Genomic DNA, 8,833 nt, shown 5'->3' with positions numbered 1-8,833 from the left:
CCCTGCATCACCTGTTGGAAAAACTAGATAAAAACTTTTGGAAAACTTGCACCGCACATCAGAGCAGTTTATTTGCCATTGTCCTCACATCATTCACGGATCACAGGAAGGGCATCCGCTCATCTATTTTAGTCTTTAGTTTTCCAGATGGGCTGGCCCAGTCAGAGTGGAACAGTGTGCAACGCCATCAGACCAATAGACAGAAACAGATCTGTGATGTAAAACATAATCCTGTAAAGCTGATGCAATTACCCAATATCTCTACAACCTTTAGGGTAGTTTTTTTTCTTAGGTCTCAATAACCATGAAGAGTTTCAGTGTTTAAGTTTAGAGATCTCTGCCTTTGAGTGAGAGTATTCTAAGCAGCTTATACGCTGTCTGTGGGTTATCAAGAGTAATCATCAACTGTCTGTGAGACCAGAATAGAGTTAGAACATAGATAGAAGTAGCAACAATGAATGGTTTGAGCAGTTTTGAAACTTGCATTTTAAAACCTTTCGAAAAAATAAAAAGGTGTTCAAAAATATTCAATAAACAAACATAACTGAAGTGGAAAAAGTGATGCGAACAGCACAAACTGCTCTTTGATAATCAGGACTCACCATCTGATACACCTGAAGACCATTCAAAACATGACATCTGCTTTAAAAACCAAAGTCTGTCCCAATTTTGGTAGAATTTCGAAAAAAATAGCTGAAATTTGAGTATTACCTTGTTTTAGATATACACATTTCTTAAAATTATAGCATGACTTCACATCTGGCTCATTACAACACATGGTCGAATAAATTCCATTACCAGTTATCTAAGGTTGGGTCACAAGGGCAGTAAGCTTAAAAGTCCAGATCTTTCTCCCCGGCTACTTCTTTCTGCTCATCCGGGGGAATCCTGAGGTCTTCACAGGCCAGCTAAGAGACATAGCCCCTCCAGCGTGTCCTGGGTCTTCTCCGGGCCCTCTTCCCAGTCAGATATGCCTAGAACACCACACCAGGAAGGCGTCCAGGAGGCATCCAGATACCCAAGCCATCTTATGTGGCTCCTTCTCAATAGGTTGACATTCCATGTCCTTAGAGTCAGCTTCTGTAGCCGAGGACCAGATTGCCAGGGTCCATGCTTTCAGCCTCCAACTGGCTCACACTGCACCTGACGCCCTTGGCCCTTCCTACAGGTGGTGAGCCCATGGGAAAAGGGACCCACACTGACTCTTTGGGCTGTGCCTGGCCCTGTGGCTGAGTCCCAGCTGCCAGGTACTCAAAAAGGAGGCCCAGCTGACCTACATCCAGGAGAAGAAAAACTAAACTGTGGTTCTTTTTCATCATAGGAGGTTGTACATTTGCATTCAGTAGTTTAGAAGAAATAAAATTCAGTTAATCTGCAAAGGTTACAGTGCATTTTAAGTTATTTCTGACATAATTTTAAAAGCAGCATATCACTAACTTTTCGTGAGTAGTGCATGTAATTATTTCCTTTTTTAAGTTTGGAGATTTAAATGGCTACAAAAGCAGATATTTTCTACAGAAATTAGACACATAATTGCCCAAGTTTTCACAGTAAACAAAACCTTGTATGAATCTATGCGGCCAAATACAAAATATAAACTTGAACTTAAAAAACAAAACAAAACAAAAAAAAAACTTGAACTTTGAAATTCTTTAACTTAAGATCAGCTGGTCTCTAAACAGTCAATTTTGTGGTGTCTAAGAAGATGCTACTGTTTTCCAGGATAATAATCTTCATAAGCCTGTGATACGGTTAGTGGTGATTTGAAAGATGAAACCACATGCTGATTCCATCTATATTTGGAAGTTTTCTGAGCACGTTCCTGCCTTTCCTGATTCAGGGGCTGTGCTCCACCCAACAGAAATGTAAACTCTGGGTTAAACAACAGCTAGAAGTCAACACACACGCTGCCTAGAGCTAACTTGACCTCACGTTTCTCATTGCCTTCTTTCTTTAAATAAACCTGTCAAAGCCCCTTTTTTTCCAAGCAGTGCATTGTATGACATTTACTGTGTGTGTGTGTGTGTGTGTGTGTGAGAGAGAGAGAGAGAGAGAGAGAGAGAGAGAGAGAGCGAGACAGAGAGAGAGAGAGAGCGAAAGAGTAAGAGAAAGAGAGAGAGGCATACTGGGGAATCCAGCAGTCATTTTCTTACCAGAATTCTAAATGTTACCAGGAGGAAAACAGCTGACAGGTTGTAGTACAGCATGAGTGTGTAAATGTGTGTGAACTCTAAAAGGAGTTCCCATAAGTGGTAGGCATCAGCGCAAGCAACATATCAATCATCTTCCACGGGAATTTGAGACGAATAATGATGTCTTACACAATTCTTAACATTCATTCAACCATTTACAAAATGTTCTCCTTGGAACATGATACACATGGAAACAGTAACAGAGCACAAGACAATCACAAATATTATAACAGAAAAAATGAAAAAAAAAAGCTCCGGCTTCACAAAACTTAGGATACTAGAAATAATTAGAATGAGTACAAACAGAAGTAAAGACCCATGTGTAGAAATCTCTTCTCGGTCGGTCGTACGGCAAAGTCTGGACCCACCTTCTCGTTTAAAAGTTACGTTTTGTGACCTTATCCACTTTTTATGGTTAGATTGTGAGTCTTCTAAACAGTTTAAGGATAACAGGACTTTGAATCACATAACTTGGGGCATCTGGAGGGTAAACCTAAAGGAATCAAATGCAGACTTGAGGATTAGTGACATTTTTTTTACATGTTTATTCATCCATCCATCCATCCTCTTCCGCTTATCCGGAGTCGGGTTGCGGGGGCAGCTGCGTAAGCAGGGAAACCCAGACTTCCCTCTCCCCGGCCACTTTCACCAGCTCATCCGGAGAGATCCCAAGGCGTTCCCAGGCCAGCCGAGAGATGTAGTCTGTCCAGCGTGTCCTGGGTCTTCCCCGGGGATCTTTCTGGTGGGACGTGCCCGGAACACCTCACCAGGGAGGCGCCCAGGAAGCATCCTAACCAGATGCCCGAGCCACCTCATCTAGCTTCTCTCGATGTGGAGGAGCAGTGGCTCTACTCTGAGCCCCTCCCGGATCACTGAGCTTCTCACCCTATCTCTAAGGGAAAGCCCGGCCACCCTGCGGAGAAAACTCATTTCGGCCGCTTGTATTCGCAATCTTGTTCTTTCGGTCACTACCCACAGCTCATAACCATAGGTGAGGGTAGGAACATAGAACGACCGATAAAGCGAGAGCTTTGCCTTTTGGCTCAACTCCTTCTTCACCACGACAGACCGATGCAGAGTCCGCATCACTGCAGATGCTGCACCAATCCGCCTGCCCGCCTCCCTCTCCATCCTTCCCTCACTCCTCCACTTGGGGCAGGACCCTATTGCAGACCTGGAGAGAGCACTCCACCCTTTTCCGGCTGAGGACCATGGTCTCGGACTTGGGGGTGCTGATTCTTATCCCAGCCGCTTCACACTCGGCTGCGAATCGCTCCAGTGAGAGCTAAAGATCACGGTCCGATGAAGCCAACAGAACCACATTATTTGCAAAGAGCAGAGACCCAATCCTGAGGCCACCGAACCAGATCCCCTCAACATCTCCAACCCGCACTGGAAACGATTCTGATTTACTGTCGGCAATGCAGACCAAGCTCTGACACCGGTCGTACAGGGACCGGACAGCTCGTACAAGCGGGTCCGGCACTCCATACTCCTGGAGCACCCCCCACAAGAGTCCTCAGGGGACACGGTCGAATGCTATCTCCAAGTCCACAAAGCACATGTAGATTGGATGGGCAAACTCCCATGCCCCCTCAAAGACCCTGAAGAGGGTGTAGAGCTGGTCCACTGTTCCACGACCAGGATGAAAACCACACTGCTCCTCGTCAATCCAAGGTTCGACTATCAGTCAGACCCTCCGCTCCAGCACCCCTAAAGAGACCTTACCAGGGAAGCTGCGGAGTGTGATCCCCCTGTAGTTGGAGCACACCCTCCAGTCCCCCTTTTTGAAGAGGAGGACCACCACCCCAGTCTGCCAGTCCAGGAGAACTGTCCCCAGTATCCACGTGATGCTGCAGAGGCGTGTCAGCCAAGACAGTCCTACAGCATCCAGAGCCTTAAGGAACTCTGGGTGGACCTCATCCACCCCCAGGGCCTTGCCTCCGCTGAGCTTTTTAACCACCTCAGCGACCTCAGCCCCAGAGATAGGAGAGCCAGCACCAGCCACCCCAGACTCTGCTTCCTCATCGGAAGACGTGTTGGTGGGATTGAGAAGGTAAGTAAGTAAATGTTTATTTATATAGCACCTTTCAAGATAAAATCACAAAGTGCTTAACAACAAGGTAAAACACTAAATAACAGTAATACAGAGATAATAAAAACAAATAAAACTAAGTAAAAGCAAGTTTAAATAGATGAGTTTTTAGCTGCTTTTTAAAAGAGGTCATGGAGTCCACACATCTCAGGCTTAGAGGAAGGGAGTTCCAGAGGACAGGGGCCACTGCTGCAAAGGCTCTGTCACCCTTAGTTCTCAGCCGTGTTGGTTTAACAACCAGCAGATCTAGATGACTCGATCTCAGGGACCTGCTCGGCACGTAGAGCTGTAGGAGATCCCTGATGTATTCAGGTGCCTGGTCATGTAGGGCTTGATAGGTAAACACCAGAATTTTAAAATGCACCCTGTAATAGATGGGCAGCCAGTGCAGCTGGATTAGTAGAGGAGTGACATGGGTGAATTTGGGGGATTTAGTTATCAGCCTTGCAGCAGGCTGCAAGGTCTTCGAAGTATTCCCTCCACCGCCTCACAATGTCCCGAGTCGAGGTCAGCAGCCCCCATCCCCACTGTAAACAGTGTTGACAGAGCACTGCTTTCCACTCCTGAGCTGCCGGATGGTGGACCAGAATCTCCTCGAAGCCATCCGGAAGTCATTCTCCATGGCCTCTCCAAACTCCTCCAATGTCCGACTTTTTGCCTTAGAGACCGCCGAAGCTGTGCTCCGCTTAGCCTGCGATACCTATCAGCTGCCTCTGTAGTCCCACAGGCCAAAAAGGCCTGATAGGACTCCTTCTTCAGCTTGACTGCATCCCTTACTGCCGGTGTAACACCAACGAGTTCAGGGGTTACAGCCACGACAGGCAGAAATTTTACATGTTTATTTTATTTAGAAAGGTTGTGTAACATTTATCAGGAAGACATATCTTCCTAATAAGTGTTACATAACTATCATTTACATTTGCTAAAAAAATAATAAACAGAGAAGAATGTGTTTTCTTTGTGCTTCGAGGTGCTGCTCTGTAAATTTGTTGTCTTTAGCATGAAACGGGTTAGTCATTTCTGGTTTTTATATGGAATTAAACTGAGCTGGATTCATGGTAATAGCTTTGTTATAAAAGTGGTGACAAAGAAAGAACATTCAGGATAAAATAAAATGCTGAGCTATTCATTTAGCTATTTCACTTTTTCTGGCTCATGAATATCTGGCACAAATGCACTTTTCAGAAACCACTATCGTTTCAAATGAACCAGATAGACATTGGAAGATGTCTCCGGGGGAATGACACAAAGCATGAGCGACTTTACAGATGATGTTAAATGGAGGGGTTGCACATCTGGCCAGGAATCCTGTGTGTACGACACAGAGGCAGAGCGGCAGTCAGGATGTCTCCACAATCATCATCATCCTCACTAACTGAATAGAAGGAAACAGATGCTGCCGTTTTACTTCCTCACTGCTGCATGTACAGTATATGTGTTTAAAAGCTGAGTTTAACACATTTTTAATTTTCCTTTTTTGTCAGCTCAGCTGGAAGTGGGGCTTGACAGACTTCATAACCAGAACCACAGCTCCTGTTCTTGCATAATGCTGCAAAAGTATGAGTCTGATCACTCTTTGTGGAATTGGTGACTGCTTCTTGCAGACCATGGGCCAGCTGTATGTCAGTAATGTAACTAAAGATTTCCATTTCACTAATGAAAATGAGTTGCACCAAACAGCTAACAAAAGCAACAAAAGTTAGAAATGTTTCAATAAATCTATATAGCTGAAAAGTCAGTTTATTTCCTTTTTAACTGGTGTCATGTGCTCTGGGATGAGCCGCAGAGTTGAGTCTGGCCAAAAAAAGTCAAATCTTGTCTACAAATGCTACTTAGCTTGTTCTGTTTTTGACTGCTCTTCATCAGGCACATTTGTGCAGGTGTCTGCAACATGTGCAATGGAAACTGGATATGTGTAGGAAAGATATGTGAAAGTAGTCTTTGATAAACACTGCTCCCCTCTGTAGAATCTGGACACAGTGCTGAACAAAACGTACCTCCACATGTCCAGTTTCCAGTGCACATGCTGATGACACTAATACAAACAGATGGTGAAAGACAGTCATGGAAGTCAATAACAGAATCAGTTGTTTGGCCTTGGCAGAGAAGACAAATTTTTGAAGTCACAACCCACAAACTCAACTCTGCTGCTCATCCCACAGGTGCATTTTCCTAACAAACCATTTAAAAGGAAAATAAACAGGCTTTCCAAGCTGCGAAGCCTAGTTACAACAAAAATCATCCACCAAAAAATGTGGCTCACACATTTATTTGTAGAGTCCGATCACAAATTTCCTTTAAAGCTGCTTTCTAATATGCAAACTGACATAGCTGTAGACTTGATCAGGACACCTAAGATGTGTAGTTGTGGCTTAAATAAACAGACTTGAAGTTATGACTTTCATATATTCATCAACGGAAATTCTGGCTGCTGAATAATCTGCTGGAGCTGTCATATAATTCACCTCACAAGACCTTCTTCAACATAATGCTGATCTTTTCGGTCTGCATCATCACAGCCTTATACAACTGTGTTTTCAGCATGTGTCTGGTTTTGCAACCACTTCAATTATGTAAACACATTTAAAGTATTTACATAATTAGCTGTCCATGCAGTTATCATTAGATATGAAGCTGCAGCACAGTTAGGGAGCTGTAGACCAACATATCACTCGTGGTGCAGGGATACCAGGACCAGAGGGACTTTCCTGGAGTGAAAGAATGTGATTGTAGATTAGCTCAAACAGGAGGATGCTGGGAAACAGGTGGAAATCATTAACCTTCAGTTCCTGTCCAGCTATGAATTTCAAACTATCTGAAATGTTCCCACATACTTGATCATGCTCAGCCCTTCTTCATGCAGGATTTATAGTATGTTTGTGTTACTCCCCTTCATAAATATTTAATTCAGATATAGTATCAGCCAAAAGTTTGGACACACTTTCCCATTGGATAATAGGAAAGTGTGTCCACATTTTTGACTGGTACTGTACATATAATTACAATATAGTAATAAAGCTACATTCATGACAACAATAACATTAAAACCAAACGTTACTCAAAGTTCTGTGCAAAATATGAATAGCATTGAAACATACTGTGATACATATTATCTTGACAACTTTACATAAATTTGTGTCAGAAAAACTGTTTCATTATCATATTTTAAGAAAACAAATACAGCAAACTGACATTTGCCTTTACAAATCTCAAATTTCTGCATGCGGCCAATATTTCACAACCCCAAAACAACACACAGTAGATGCTGTCAAAACTGACCCATTACCTACAAGCAGCACTATGGGCCACATCTTTTAGATGCTCAACACAATAAAAAGCCTGCACATAAATAAATACACAGCACTATAACAATTATTTCAGCAAACCATCTAAAATATTTGTGCTGTTCACACTGAATAATATAAAGGATATTATGGATGACTGGACCCAGGTCAACAGATTTAACAACGCAGAAATAATCTAAAAACTGAACATAAAAGATGCATCAGAGTCACCAGCATCTGGTGCGCTGTGAAGTAGTAATACAGTTACTGATGAGCAACATGGATAAAGTTTTCTATAATGAGCAGAAAGGAATATCACAACTTTACCTCCCAGTTCTGTGAGGCTCTTTGGTTAAAATAAATTGCTTGTAGTTTCTGTTAAAATTCTCTAAAAGCTGTTCATACTTTCTGAAACCTCAAATACATAATTAAGAGACAAAAAGAAAACAAAACCTCAGCCTCCACGGTGGTGGCAGTAATGACATGTTATGTGCCTAACATCCTTCATCTCCCCGGATATCACAAACAGCAATTTTCTGCCTGGATTCCTCACATGAATCATGGCAAAGTTGGGGCATCTCTCCGTACAACGAATCCTCCTGAAGAAGGAATATAATGTACAGTGATGCCAGTTATTATGCTTTATGTCTAATTAAATTCTACAAATATGAGCCTAAGTATGTGTTTAGTGTGCTTCTGAAGTGTTAGGACTTTCTAAAGCAAATACAAATCCTCAATCCTACAGGGAAAAAGAGAAACATTAATATTAATGATTGATTTGTGAAGTCTTTCGTTTTAAAGCTCAACTTTAAAAATAGAAAGTTTCCTGTAAACCAGTGACAACATAGCCACTTTGACAAAGCAAAATCGATAAGTAGAAGCTTAATGTTCCTCACACACTGAGTGCTGATTACACAATGACGTACTGAAACTGTGCCGTCTAAGTGAGCACAGGTATGTGACCCCTGAGTGTCCACCCCCACGTTTCTGGCCAGGCCGCTCAGCTCTACTTTGATCCTGAACTACTGGTTCAAACCATTACGAGGTCAGAGGGTCCCAGTCTACACATTCCACAGCTTTAATAGGTCACTAGAAAGAAAAAGACATGATATGAGCAGAACTGTAAATCACAGGGAAAAGAAAGCTGTAGGAGGGGGAGAAAGACAGATTAGAAATTGACAGGCTCTTCAACACCTGAGCCAAATGCCTGCTTGTTTCCACCTACAACCTTCACCCATCCAACACAAAGCCGGTTAAGTGTG

Source organism: Melanotaenia boesemani, chromosome 10, assembly GCF_017639745.1.
Source record: "Melanotaenia boesemani isolate fMelBoe1 chromosome 10, fMelBoe1.pri, whole genome shotgun sequence".
NCBI classification, from domain to species: Eukaryota; Metazoa; Chordata; class Actinopteri; order Atheriniformes; family Melanotaeniidae; genus Melanotaenia; species Melanotaenia boesemani.
This window is presented reverse-complemented; position numbering follows the sequence as displayed.